Below are 14,846 nucleotides of genomic sequence, written 5' to 3'. Positions count from 1 at the left end.
GCAGCTGTCCATTAATGCTGCTGCCTGATGCGGCTCGCTGGAGTATGCTAGCAGCGCTGCTGAAAGTGCCTCGTCGTTCGACCACACTTTTATTTTATGCTAAAACTTAGCCCGCACAATGCCCCAGATTTCTGACTTCCTCCAGACAGGTCCAACTACTCCGACCAGCGTAATGCGCACTGTTTACAGGACCCCAGCCTTTAGCAGTGGCCGACGAAGCTGACGATCTGTCTGCACTGATAGGTCGCATTCGCCATTGGTTTCTTGAACCTGGGTCAACCACTTACAGATTTACTTTACATAAATAAAGTTAAATCTCTTATTCTTAATATTATGAGATAGACTTAACAGAACAGCGATTCCAAGAGCGGTGCATTTACTACAGTGCTATCCAGCGCTGAAGCGTCGCTGTAGCAGCATGTTAGGCAGGTTAGGCATCGCGACGACAATTGCTGTAAGGGAGCATCGCGTCGTTTGGAGCGTCAGTGGGAGACATTGTTGCGGAAATATTGGCACTTGCGCAATCGTGATTTATTTTGGCTCAGCTATGAGAATCATTCTTTCCTGCAAGCCGGCTAGTGTTTGGAACTTGAAGTTTTTAGGAGGCTGCCGCAGGGACACATTCCGTAAACAAGGTTTTGATCCTTGGAGCTCCAACGGACCTTGAACTCCGAAAACAAAGTTGTAATCTGCAACATGGTGGGTACTAGTTGAAAGGTGAAGAGAAGAAGCCATTAACGGTGGCGGTCGGTAACGTGGTCAAGACAAGGCCGATGGACTCCTCGCCTCTCTACAAGGCGAGGGCTCCGGGAACTTTCGCTGCGTATAGGGGTGAACGAGAAGTGGCATATTTTAGGACCCCGTGGACTATCCCCACTGCATGGATAAAGAAATATAAAGATCTTATCGACCTCATAAAAAAGCTTTGCACCGAAGTTCCACAAATTTCTGCACAACTGAGAATTTTAGAAAATTTCTTGTCCTGCGCTCTCTCAAAAAGTATGAATAATCAATGACTTGTCAGTTTCTCTGATTGCCAACTCACTGAAAACCATCATTGGGGCAAAATATAAATTCAAAAAAGTAGGACCTGCTGACCCACTGATAGTGGAATCAGACAAAAGTCAATTCGACAAGCTCCTCCAAATAAATACATTTGCTCATCTTGAGTATCATCCTACTCTAGTCTCACAAGCTGACAGGGAATGATTTCTGAGCGAGAGCTAGTATATGAAACAGTTTCAGATCTCCGTAAATGTCTCGAGATCCAAGGCGTAAGTGCAGAATCGAGAATAACAATCAGGTGAAAGACGGAGAAAATAAAGACAAAGCATGTTCCAACTTTAAACCACAGCGCACTTCCCGAATTCATTAATGCGGAATTTATCCCTTGCAAATATGTCCGCACATCCAAAGCCATCTTAGGTATTTCAAATGTCATTAGTATGGGCATAGTAGCCAGATATGCCGAGAACGGTTTACTTGTGCAAAGTGGAGTGCACACGACCATGCAACAGGTAACTACAATGCCACCGATTTCAGACGTCTGATCTCTAAGGGCACACCAAATTGCGTACGCACGGTCCTGTGCAGCCTTTCAGGCAGGATATAAAGTAATAAATGTGAAGACAACCGAAAAACTGTCATAGGGAGAGGCACGGAAAAGTACAAAATGCTATCCTCCGTTCCGTATTCTGATGCAGCCCGCAGAGGGGCAGCAGGCGTCGTCTAGCAAGGGTGTGCACTCTGTGCAATGCTGATGACATACTCCAACCACGGCTCCTCTCTAACCAGCCACCGACAGCGCCAATTTTCGCCACCTCGATGGACTTCGTTCAATCCTTCACATTCGATTTCCGGGCATTGCCTATGCTCATCTGAAGAACAGCGGATTTTTGCATATATCATCGTCGCATGGAGAACATGCAAGCGACTTTGTGTAGCGCGGATGCTGCAGGTTTTTGAAATATAGTTTTACCTCTGTAACTTGTAAATGCTTTTCTAGATATAATTCTTTGAGAGCTCTTGTACTTTATAAGTACCACTGAGAATCAACGCATACATGTTATTCGACGTAATTTGCAAGGCCGAAATTTTAATGAGAGCAAAGCATTGAAATTTCTTTTTTAGTAATCAGTAGTATTATTGGTTTATATTTGAGGCCGTTTTGTCTTATATTCGCACTGAAACAAGACGTGGTCTGATCATGATTAATATGGAAAACGTGAGTGCATTGAAAATATTTGAGGGAAGATATATTTAGCAAAGCATGCATTTTTGCCTGCACAGGCTAGCTCAAGATAAGTATTCTAGGTGTTTAAGGCCCAACATATTGAACCAGTATTCATTTCTATCTTTCGATAAGCGAGGCACTTCGAATTTCGTTCGGTGTAAGATCTGGTCTCTTAAGTGAAAACTAACAAAGCTATGTTCTTGTCGGGATCGCCGGAAGAAAAAACGCTCTTGAATTTGCGATAACCATGAACTAAAATCATGCGGGTGTGCAAAATACAAGCATCTTCCCGGCCCAACACCTGAGTAATTTATTTTTGTCATGACAACAGAAGATAATTTCGCATACTATAATGTCAAGTTATTAGTTTAGGCCACGCAGTTGATCACGGTTGTCTATAGGGCTCGTGAGGTTTGTTGAGGAGAAAGTAAACGGCCACTCTGCGGCGGGTATTAATATTTTCTAGAAGCAATTGCAATTAACGTAGCGCCAACGCCATGTGGAAAACGCGCATTGCGTTTAACAAAATCGCTATTAACAGACATGAATTCATTTGCCCCGTAGCCATGTCTCTTGTGTTCTAAACATGTGCGACCGACTCTGTACTAGCTTCCTAAGAAAATGTCCCACAGCTGGGCATTTGGGGTATGGGAATGCTGGGCAATGAAACGATTCTTTGCAGCTAAATTGCTCAGAAATGTGCATGTAAACATGGACAAAAAATAGGGCATATAATTTTTTGCCCCTAAGACTGGCTGTCATTTGTGGGTGCAGCTTCTTTTATTCACCTTCACTTCCTCACTGAAAGATATCAAGAACCTACGGATCAAGTGGGACAGCTAGACCGGTCAACGAACATGAAAACAATACTTTAAGATCAGGCGCAACACCCCGGATAAGCTAACAAATGACACTTTAAGATCCGAGTCTCATGTTTAGATTACACGCTTGTAAGAGAACCATATCTAGGGAAGGAAAAACACTGATAATGAGCTACAAAATCAGAACAGAAGCTCCTGTGCTGTTCCGATTTGGTCGATACCGGCACGCTGAATACTACTGGGGCCCACAATTTCTGCAGTATTGCGCTGGTAAATGAGCAGGTTGAAACGCTAATTACAGACAACGCTGCAAGATATCAAGATCAATTTGACCAGCTAGATGTCAGTACAGAGCAGGAAATCAGACTTAGTGAGAGCGCTAGGGCCATTTAGAGATATCGTATTGTAAACCTTGAACGAAAGTTCCATTTGTACAGTGGACGTAAATGGAGGACAAGAATGAAGGGGTCGCCACAGTTTCGCTTTACGAGTGTACGTGGCGTCTCCTTTAAAACTACCTTTTCATACTTCTAATTCTAAAAAAAAACATATTCCCGGTTCACAATCATCATCATCATCATCAGCCTGATTATACCCACTGCAGGGCGAAGGCCTCTCCCATATTTCTCCACTTAACCCGGTTCTGTGTTAGCTGCATCCATTTGACCCCTGCGAACTTCTTAATCTCATCCGCCCACCTAACTTTCTGCCACCCCCTGCTACGCTTTCCTTCCCTTGGAATTACGTTTGTTACCCTCAGCGACCATCGGTTATCCTCTCTTCGCACTATATGTCCTGCCCATGCCCATTTCTTCGTAATTTCCACTAGAATGTCGGTAACTTGAGTTATTTCTCTGACCCACACTGCACGCTTCCTATCTCTTAATGTTACCCCTACCATTTTTCGTTCCATAGCCCTCTGGGTTGTGCTCAACTTCAGTAGAACTCTCTTGGTTAGCCTCCACGTTTCAGCCCCATAGGTGAGTACAGGCAAGATGCAACTGTTGTATACTTTCCTCTTGAGCGATACCGGTAAGCTGCTAGTCATAATCTGCGAGTGCTTGCCAAATGCGCTCCATCCCAATCTTATTCTTCTTGTTATTTCCTTTTCACGGTCCGGATCTGCGGTTACTACCTGTCCTAAGTAGACATATTCGCCTACTACATCCAGTATTTCGCTACTTAATGTAAACTGCTGTTCCTTCCCGAGGCTGTTGAACATTACCTTAGTCTTCTGCATATTGATTTTCAAGCCTATCTTTCTACTTTTCCTGTCTAGGTCATCAATCATTATTTGCAGTTCATCCCCCGAGTTGCTTAGCAAGGCAATGCCATCAGCAAATCGCAGATTACTCAGGTATTCTCCATCTACCCTTATCCCTAACTGCTCCCATTTCTCTGAATACTTCCTCTAAACAAGCTGTTAATAGTACTGGGGAGATTGTGTCTCCTTGCCTAACACCTTTCTTTATGGGAATTTTGTTACTTTCTTTATGCAGAACTATGGTTGCTGTGCAGCCACTATATATATATCTTCCAGCACTTTCACGTACGGCTCGTCTACACCCTGGTTTCGCAATGCCTGCATCACCACCGAGACTAAAAATGAAATCGACTTCATAATGTGTTCAACACCCGCCATAATGCAAGATGTAGAGGCAATCGGGAAAGTGCGATGCAGTGACCACAGGATGGTGAGGTCCCGAATTAGCCTAAATCTGAAGAAGGAACGCAACAGATTAGTAAGAAAGAAACCCATCAACGAATTAGCGGTGAGTGGTTGGGCAGAAGAGTTCAGGATCACGCTACAGAATAGGTATTCAGCTATAACTGAGGACGGCGACATTACCCTAGAGGCAAGGAACAATAATTTCAGAGATATAATCACTGAGTGCGCGGTAGTAGTAGGCGGTAGGATAGTTAGAGAGGATACCGGTAAGCTGTCTAAGAAGACGAAAGATTTGATTAAGAAACGCCAGAGTATGAAAGCTTCCAATCAAACAGACCAGACCGAATTGGCCGAGATATCAAAGCTAATCAATAAGCGCAAGGTGGCCGATATAAGGAAGTATAACATGGAGAAAATTGAGCATGCTGTAAAGAACGGGGGAAGCCTTAAAGCGGCAAAGAAGAAATTGGGCATAGGCAAAAGCCGGATGTATGCGATAAGGGACAAGGCGGGCAACGTCATCACTAATATGGGAAAGATAGTCAAAGTAGCCGAGGAGTTCTATACAGATCTCTACAGTAGCCAAAGTAGTCAGGACCGTAATGAGATTGGCGGTAGGGAAAAACAGTCAGACGTTCCACCAGTGACGAAGGATGAGGTCAAGAAAGGTCTAGAAACTATGAAAAGGGGGAAATAAGCTGGAGAGGATCAGATAACTACAGATTTGCTGAAGTACGGGGGGAATATCGTGCTAGAAAAACTGGCCACCCTGTATACGCAGTGCCTGGTGTCATCGACGGTAACGGAACCATGGAAGAATGCAAACATTATCCTCATTCACAAGAAAGGGGACTCTAAGGACCTTAAAAATTACAGACCAATCAGCTTACTGTCAATAGAATCAGGACAACCTTAGACTGCAATCAAGCAAAGGACCAAGCAGGGATTCGGAAACGGTACTCTACTATCGATCATATCCATACCATCAATCAGGTGATAGAAAACTGCTCAGAATATAACCAGCCCTTATACATAGCATTCATTGATTACAAAAAAGCATTTGATATTCCCGGTTATGACCGCACATATCTCAAATGCAAGTTTTTGGCCACACGCGCTCAACGCGTTCAGTTGATCTACCGCAAATAACAATGCTGCCGAAACACCTTTCGCAGAATGTCTGTGCACTGCGTGGCCACCTGACATGAAGACGGCATGGTTTCGAACTCCATTGCCTGCAAAATACTTTCAATTACTTTCACATTTCAAAATACTCCTAATAAACGAGCCTCCTCATTATTTTTGGCTTCATTTGCATCTTTCCACTAACGGTTAGTGTTTTTTAAGGGCATGCTGTTAGAAGTTCGTGTCATTGTGAATGATTGATGATTTTAAATGGCAACGCGTTAGCAATAAATATAGCTATCGGCCACTGATATTCATTTAAAAAAACTGTAAATTTCTAAGACAGCCGAAAATTAAGCATTTCGCCAAACCCTGACGATGTTTTCTCGTGATTATTTGCATTTATTTAGCTTTTTCTAATAGTCGTCTCCAAAACGACAATACACAATGCTGCAAAAAGTAATCCCTGAAGCTGGAAACGAGAAAAAAACAAGTTGATTTCCTGCACCACAGGGGGCGGCGCGCTGCAACAAAATTAAAAAAACAAAAACAAAATGGCGCACTTTTGTCTCGAACGAAGTGGTCACAAGCAGGGCGCGACTAGGCGTGGAGCAAGAAAGTCTGAAGAAACCGCATGTCAAGTCCAAATGTCTTTTTAGTCACATGTGGGATAAGGAACAAGGGTAATTGATAAGCTTAGACCACGCTTCTTTCCTTCATGAGACCTATTGTTTACTCTAGTATTCTGCACAAGTAATTTCATTGCATTGTAATTAGTACTACTTTCACGCAGTGTTTTTAGCTTGTCTGTCATGGATTCTTTTTCACTTTGTCGGGGAGAGTATTGAAACAAGGGATAAAAGTGAGCCGCGCAAAAGACAGAACAAGAAAGAAAATCAGACATGGCCGCCTTTTCAGCACGAGCCTCTGCTTGCCAGCACTCCGTTTCAATTTAACATAAAGAATTTGTTCGGGTTTTCCGGTTTATATCCGCCAGGAAGGCTTTTCACGACAGCCTGATTAGCGGTGCACTTTGTCTTGAGAAAGTAATTCACAGAGCCGCCGACAAATGTTTCTGGTTTTTGTATGGTTATTTTACGTCTGTCGCGGGTATTGGACCGCCGATAAAAAAGATGCCAAAGTGGCAGAGCTAATTAGAGAGTGCATAGTCTTCCACTGGGATGAGGGCTGATGCCCTCTCCATACCTTCATTTGCCTAATTTGTCACTGAATAAAGAGCCCTCCGATAACCTTGCGAAATTAATAGCAGGTCCTCTTTTCTAGGTTCTTTTCAAAACGTAATTGTTATTTCTTTTTTTTTCTTATTGTCCACTTTTTTCATATTCTTCTGAAAAAGTAAAAGTGCAAATGGCGCCGTGAATGTTTTAAAATATTGCGATGAATATTTTTGAATACCAAGATAACGCATACACTGAGAGCTACCATGAAGACGTCCATACACCATTTTTACTACGACGTGTACCGTTTCCTTGAAAAGCTGTAGAAATGCTCCTCAAGGGAGACCAGAAAACCGTTAACTCTCATTGAACATCCACAACGCCAACACGACCGTCCCTAGAAGCAGTTTGCGCGTGCCGCCAAGTCTTAATAATAATACGAGGAGTTGGATCTCGCCAAACTCCAGGGCGCTTTCTCGAAAAAGTGCATTTGGTGTCTCGCAATATCTCCTGCATATAAGTATATCGAACGCATAGTTCCTTTGTGAGACAAGGCGATGAATTCCAAACGGGATGTTACTTATCTTAAACTAATAACTTTGAGACAAATAGAAACGTGCCCAAAAAAACAAAATGGAAGTTTTTTCACTGCGAAGAGAATGTTTTGATCTCCGTCGAAAAATATGGCATTTTATTGGTGGTGCGAATAAGCAACCCAACCTTGTATCAAATAAATTCTATTCCATAGCTGGTGCCAAATGTATCAAGCATATATAATGAAACAACGCGATAAGTAAGCTCAAGACAGGTGAATTTTCCACTCGAAGTGCAAAATTGCAAATATTTAAAATAAGAGCAGAATAAGAATTAGAAACAACACTCACGCTGATATACCTCGGTGATTGCTAGAGTAAAAACGCACCTGCACCCGCCTATTTTGGAGCGTTTTGAAAGAACTGGACAAGAAAGTTGCTATTGACTGACTTTATGTGTTTGAATAATGCTTTCACGGTAATAATTTATGTATATATTTCGTCTGCATAGAAGGAGTACAGGAAATTAAACTTCTTTAAGGAAGACGCATGGCAGTCAAAGATAACTAAGCGATTTTATTTTTCGTATCTTCAGGACAGGAGCTCATTTTAGTACCCGAAACACTATTTTCCATTCGGTTACATCGTTGGTAGCATTTTTTTTTTTTCAATAGAGAGAATAATTGGTGAGTTGTATTTGTTCGCCGTTTCTTGCAACAAATGTAAGCGGGCGAAAGATATTGTGGTAATTCAATATACGGAGTATAGCCCGCATAGGTTCTATATTCCGCAGTGGCGAATTTCAGCTGAATATAGGTTTGTTGTTTGGACTGTCCTAAAGATTATGCAATGTGTTATCAAGCATTTGTACTTTTTTAAAACTTAAATGGAGCATTTGATGTTGCGAGACAAATTTCAGTCCTACAACCAGTTTAAATAGCTTTTCCCGGTGGTGAACTTTGCCGTTAAGGCTCTTCTATTACGGAAGCTCTATTCCCACCCTAGCCTCACATCCGAATTTACGCCCCGGAGTTTTATTATTTGTTTATTTTGATAATATGTACTGAATATCCTTACAAACACCCGCACTAGAAGGCAGTCACCTGCACTGCAACAAATTTGCTTGCATACCGAGGTTAAATGCATATCCCTGATAATTTCCCAATGTTAATGTAGGCGCCCATTCGGGGCACGTTTCATGTTTTTTTTTTTTATCCCCAGTGATACGCTTTTATGGCTCTGACAAACTCTCTGAAAATATAAAGTTATATATGCTCTGGACAAATAAAAAGTCCAAACAACGGAAATTATAAGCTTCTATACACACATAGTTCGTGCAATGGAACCCGGACATTGCGGAATAAAGTTTCTATTTCCTTTACTTAATGTAGTAGTTTGCATAGTTAATTTCATGTATACATGAGGAGGCCCAAAAGTAGAAAGTGCTAAAAAGGTCGCCTCGGGCGTTTTAACATTACCCGTACTGCATTCTGCACACAGATGTCACATTTCTCATAATAAGCAAACGATAAGGCGTAAAAAAATGTTGTCTTCATCTACGTTCCGTTGTCTCGGTGAAAGCAAAACTGACATTTGTTTTGTCGGAAGAAGAAAGTTGCCTTTAAGAACAATACATTCTGGTAGGGGGAAACTATGGGGACTGCAGGATGCATACCAATAGTTCTGCTTTGGGAAAGCAAAGCCATTTGGCAACGTTTTTCCAATAGCACTAGAAGCCGGGGAAGATGCGATGTGCCGACCGAACAGCGGAGTCGAAATCAAGCCTCCAGCGATATATTGTCATCTTTAACGTTTCTTGTATTGCAACTTGGGGCTTGCAGAAGTATGATTTTCAGTAACAAGAAAAAACCAACACTAGAGATCGGCAGCTTATTGGCCGCTACACACCATGCGTTCCGCTCTGCAAATACATATTTACAATGAATGTGCTCTTTTATCATTCGCTGCTATGTTTAAAAACTGCCTTTTTTGTTGATGTTTTCTTGGTAATGCTGCCGCTATAAAAAGCCATTCACTACCAGAGATGCACATCCTGCCTATCGGAATTTTTTTTGTGAATGACGATTTAAGAAAATAAAATTGATTATAGTTGAGTAAAGCTAATTGCCGCCAGAAATCAATATCTTACAGCCAGTAGTTAGCAGCTGTGGTTAGTGGCATAGAAGCACAAATTTGTTTTGAGAATGCATTTCTTACTTTCTGCTGAAATCACAAGAATTGGGTGTGATTCTCAACCGTCATTAACTAGCCAAAGCTGCATACCGCATTAGGAGAGTTATCTCAGTTTGCGTTCACATACTGCAGCTTGCCAGTTACGCCCGAGGATTCGCGCCTGCTAAGAGCAATAAAGAATAAGTGCGAAAGTTCGAAGGATGATATGCGTCACCACAGCCCCAGACGTGATTTTTCCATCGGGTAATTACCTGCTGATTATCCCATGAGCACCAGCAAATAAGCGGTGTGCTCACTGCGATTGCTCTTTTTGTGATAATTAAAACAAAAATCTTTAAAAATTTGCATGTGCTCATTTCGAAATTTTAACAGAGTAAGATGTATTCGCTTTTTATTCCTAAATAATCTAGCTGCTCCAAAAACCGCCAATCCGCTATGCGAGTATTAGATTACCAATTGAAAAATGGCCCCAATCAGTTTGACCGTGCGTTTTTTGCTGTCCAAACGAATATTAGATCTTTCTAGCCGCACAAAAATAAGACCAAAGGAGAAAAAATATAATATAAATCATTTCATCTTTACTTGAAAGGCGGGCCTTTGGAGAAGGTCTTTAAAGGAAGCCCATCTGAAACGCTCGAACCTCTGATGACACCGCAGTTTGATAAAGTTTACCATCTTTTTGTTTTTCTTAAGTAGAAATCTTGTGTGGTCGTTTTCAGCCGAATTAAAATGTTTACTTCTACGAATGCTATATTCGTGATCGCTATTTTCTGATATATCCTTGCCGAAGCTTTTTTTTGAGTTAAATACCTGGATTAGCCTGTCATAGCTGCTTCGACTGAGCTCTAATGCAGAGGGCTTATATAAGGCCTTTAAAATGTTTGGTGGTGACTGCAGTATTTAAACATATGCGCAGCAACCTTTCCCCTAAATTAGAGAGCTAACCACTCACGCTTTCATCGTCCCACTAGTTTTGGTAAACAGCCCTTCTGATGTGGGCGGTGTTCTAAGAAAGCGGAACTATAATGATGTGTCTAAGTAATTACATATACTTCTCAAGTTTAGAATAGAGGTTTACGAAGGTATCTAACATATTGTAACATAATAAGCTGCGTGAAAAATGCACGTATTCGATGGTCTCATGTAAACAGCACTACAACGGCGTGCTCTCGGCAAAGAACAGAGGGTAGATTAGTGAAAGAAATGTGGTCTTATACTCATTCACAGTGAAAGGCGGAAGGCTCAGGTTTATATATATATATATATATATATATATATATATATATATATATATATATATATGCATGTATATATGTATTTGTGCCGACTGCTTCAACGGCTTACTTGATTCCTGCATACATCAACAGTTATCAAGCCGATGACTTCGTAATATATCACTGAGTGTTGCATGTGGCACATTTGGCGTATTTGTAGAAGTTAAAACAGCTGTTCTCATGCATTGTTCAGTACACCCATTTATTTGGACTAGATTCAAATATATATATAAAACATAATTAAGACTAGAAATCGGCTCACGTCTTTATTAGGTCTTTATTGCAAATCACCCAGGATACGGCATTGTACGAGAAATGAATGGTTTTAATTAACAATACCTAGCGGAGAAAAATTTCGTTTACATTTGCATGAGACATGTCAAACCATTCAGAAAGGAAGAGCTTCCAAGAAAAGCGAATCATTACCGAAAACGTTTTTGAAAAGAACGCTCCTTGATACTGTGTGCTTTAATCCTTTGGCCAACGTGGTGTACAGCGCGTTGCAGAATTAGAGGCGCGATGTAGAATGCTTCTCTCAGCTAAACCGCCAAATCCTTGCAGTTAAAATTTCGCACAGAAATCACATTTTGTAGCTAGTATTTTTTAATACTAAATTTGTTTGGGGTACTTGCCTGATTCGATCAGAAGTCAGATGTTCCCATCGCCTGCGGCGGCGGCGACGCCAGACGAACCGCTGCCCCAGCGATGGGACTGGTGGCGCCACCTCATGCTGCTCACAACAACTCTGTAGCAGGAAAAGAGGGGGCGAACGTTTCTGGCAGAAGGTTTGAGTTGTAAGCAGCATGAGGTGGCGCCACCAGTCTCATTGCTGGGGCAGGGGTTCATCTGGCGTCGCCGCCGCCGCAGGCGATGGGAACATCTGACTTCTGATCGAATCAGGCAAGTACCCCAAACAAATTTAGTATTAAAAAATACTAGCTACAAAATGTGATTTCTGTGCGAAATTTGAACTGCAAGGATTCCGCGGTTTAGCTGGGAGAAGCATTCTACATCGCGCCTCTAATTGTGCAACACCCTATATATCTTCCAGCAGGAGGTATAGCATCAGTTTTCACTGCGATTTCGCGACAAATGGGTCTTTTAGTGCTTCATGGCATTTTGGTTCCTGTGGCTATCTTTAACTAAATCACGGCTTGGTTTAGCCACAATGAAACCAAACATTTAAAAAAAATAATATACCTGCACTTGTTGCTCTTCTTGAATCTTTTTTCCTCTGGCCTTAGATATATTCAAATATCTTACTATCGTGAAGATCCTAACTTAATAATGCACTAAGGCGACGGAGATACAGTGCATATATATAGACCTATTATAGCACGTGTCCATTCGTCTGCAACAAGAAAAAAAAAAAGATTCAAGTTCCACATTTTTCTTTTATTACATTCACTACCTTCATACTCTAACATATTTGTAATCAAATTATATACCTTATATCGTGGTCGCAGCTCTAAGTTCTGACTGAACTATGATAGCTAAACATTTTAAGCAGGTCTTTTTGCCAATAGAAATTTTGAAACATAAAGATGTTAGTAAAAACACAGAACTGTGTACTTATATTATAGCTTTCCCATGCTCATCTTTGATTCTTTGTCCAGTTCACGAATGTCCTAAATTACGAAAAAACGCTCGTTTTTGATCAGTAGACAGGATACGTAGATAACAGGTCATCATGAGATGGAGAAAGTTTCAGTGGTCTTTGTAGAGTTTTCTAGCAGTACGGTATTTCAAGGAAGTACATAATGCGCAAAATGTTTTAGTGTTACTCGCGTTGGAATGATTCCGGAAACTTACTTCCGTTTTCGCAGAACAGCGCTGTCTTAGAAGAGCAGCTGGTGTGGTGAAAAACTCCAACCATCAATATGAACTAATTTCTTTTTCGATCAATACTTTTAACCCCTATTGAAGCAATAAATTTTGGTGTAATTCAAACAAGGATAAAGTCTGTCTCTAGCTACAAGCTTTCAGGAGGGTTTGCGCAATTGTTTGAGAAGCGCAGTATCTAGGTGAACTTGCAGCCTACTAATCATAGTAATAATTTTACCTATGCTTGCGGATGGAGCTGAAATATTTACTTTGCATTTACTTAGTTATGAAGGTCTCAGTATGAACAGAAACGCGGGCACAAGAGCCTAAAAAGGACGCACTACATGCATTCCTCTTGTCAATGGTAATAACACATCATTTTCGATTTTGTATTTATTTATATCCTCATTATTAACGTGAAGTTTCGTCATTGAAATGCATGATACATTATTTGTATATATTGATTCATATTATAGTGATAGCAAAACCCTTTAGTTTGTATTATACCGCAGTGTTTAGAAATTTTACATTTTAGCCAAACACACCATTTTCCTAGTATGCATTATATATGCTTGTCCTTCTTCATATCATTCATTTTAATTTAGAGGATGTAGGCAATAATAAAAATTGCTAAATGCTAAATGAATCATAACAAATTTTTTGCGAAATTCTAATTTGGAAGCTTACCCCCAGATGACATCTGTTTTATCCTTCGTAGGCTGCCGTATTTTAGATAGAAAAAAGAATATCTGCTTTCTATCGCCGAAATACCTACTGCAGGAGCTACGAACGTTCCAACGCTGATAAAATTCACCGCGCGAAGGTGAAAGTCTAGAAATGCTTGTAGGCCAAAAACAATACGGGTGGTTGAAATCAGTTAATCACGGAATATCATGCAGCAGCAGATCATTTTGAAAGGATTTTGATACTGTGTCTCCATTATTAATCGATATCTTTCTGTGTTAATCAGGCGGCTACGGACTCAGACCACACATTGTATGCAGTTCATAGATATTTTCTTCTTAAAAAAATATTTGAATTAGCAATCGGATTGGATATGAAACGAAAGCAGTGCAGAAATTTCAATAGAGAAATGAGACACACTGAGCATTGCTGCTGCAGACGGTACATTGCGTGCCACTTGTTGAACACCACCAGTGTTCCATTAAACGCATCAAAGTCCAGCGACGTTCTAACCCTGATTTCAGGAAACGAAAGGCACAGTAGTTGTCACACTTGTTTCTGTTGACACCTAACTTCCCTCGAAAGGTCAAATAAATCAGCTTCAGATAACGGGGTTTTACGAGACAACGTGTAGTATTGTTGCAGCAACTAACGTATTCGTTTATGAGTCTTCTCGTCTATACTGCTACTCTATTTATTTTAAGCTGTTGATCACTTGGCGTTTACATAGGTCGGCAATGTGACCGTAGTAAACAAACACCTACTGCAAGGAAGTTTAGGTCAGGAAATGAAAACCTTAAAGCCAGTTGGCCTATTTTGTGCAATAGCCTATGTCCTACAAAAATAACATGCGCACCAGTCAGGGCACTTATGCGTATCTATGAATGGACAATATAAAAAACACGTGACACCTGATTTTTCGTTTTAGTATTTCTGTGAAAGCAAAGCGATAAATGAGGTCTGAATTTCCAGTGAGCACAAATTAGAAGGTCCACCAGTCTCGAAGGCAGTTCTCAAACCGGGTCAAATAATACGATGTCGTGGGTAAAAAAGTACCCTATTCCATTTCGTCTCTAGCTTAAAGCGAAAGCTCAAAATTCCAAGTTCTAAAAGCTCGGGCGTCGGCGTTCCCAACGTTGGCACTTCGAGCTAAATGTCATAGGTATGGTGCTGCAGGTGGTTCCTGGCCGGGGACGTGGTCATACACTGAATGATCGTCGGAAGGTGTAACGCTATGAGGCATTACTTGACACACTTTGGCAGACGCTGCCTTGTCAGTCTTCCCCTTTGAGAGGGGATTATAAAGTAAAAA

The sequence above is a fragment of the Amblyomma maculatum genome, chromosome 10, assembly GCF_055883805.1.
Source record: "Amblyomma maculatum isolate TAMU_Amacu chromosome 10, ASM5588380v1, whole genome shotgun sequence".
NCBI classification, from domain to species: domain Eukaryota; kingdom Metazoa; phylum Arthropoda; class Arachnida; order Ixodida; family Ixodidae; genus Amblyomma; species Amblyomma maculatum.
This window is presented reverse-complemented; position numbering follows the sequence as displayed.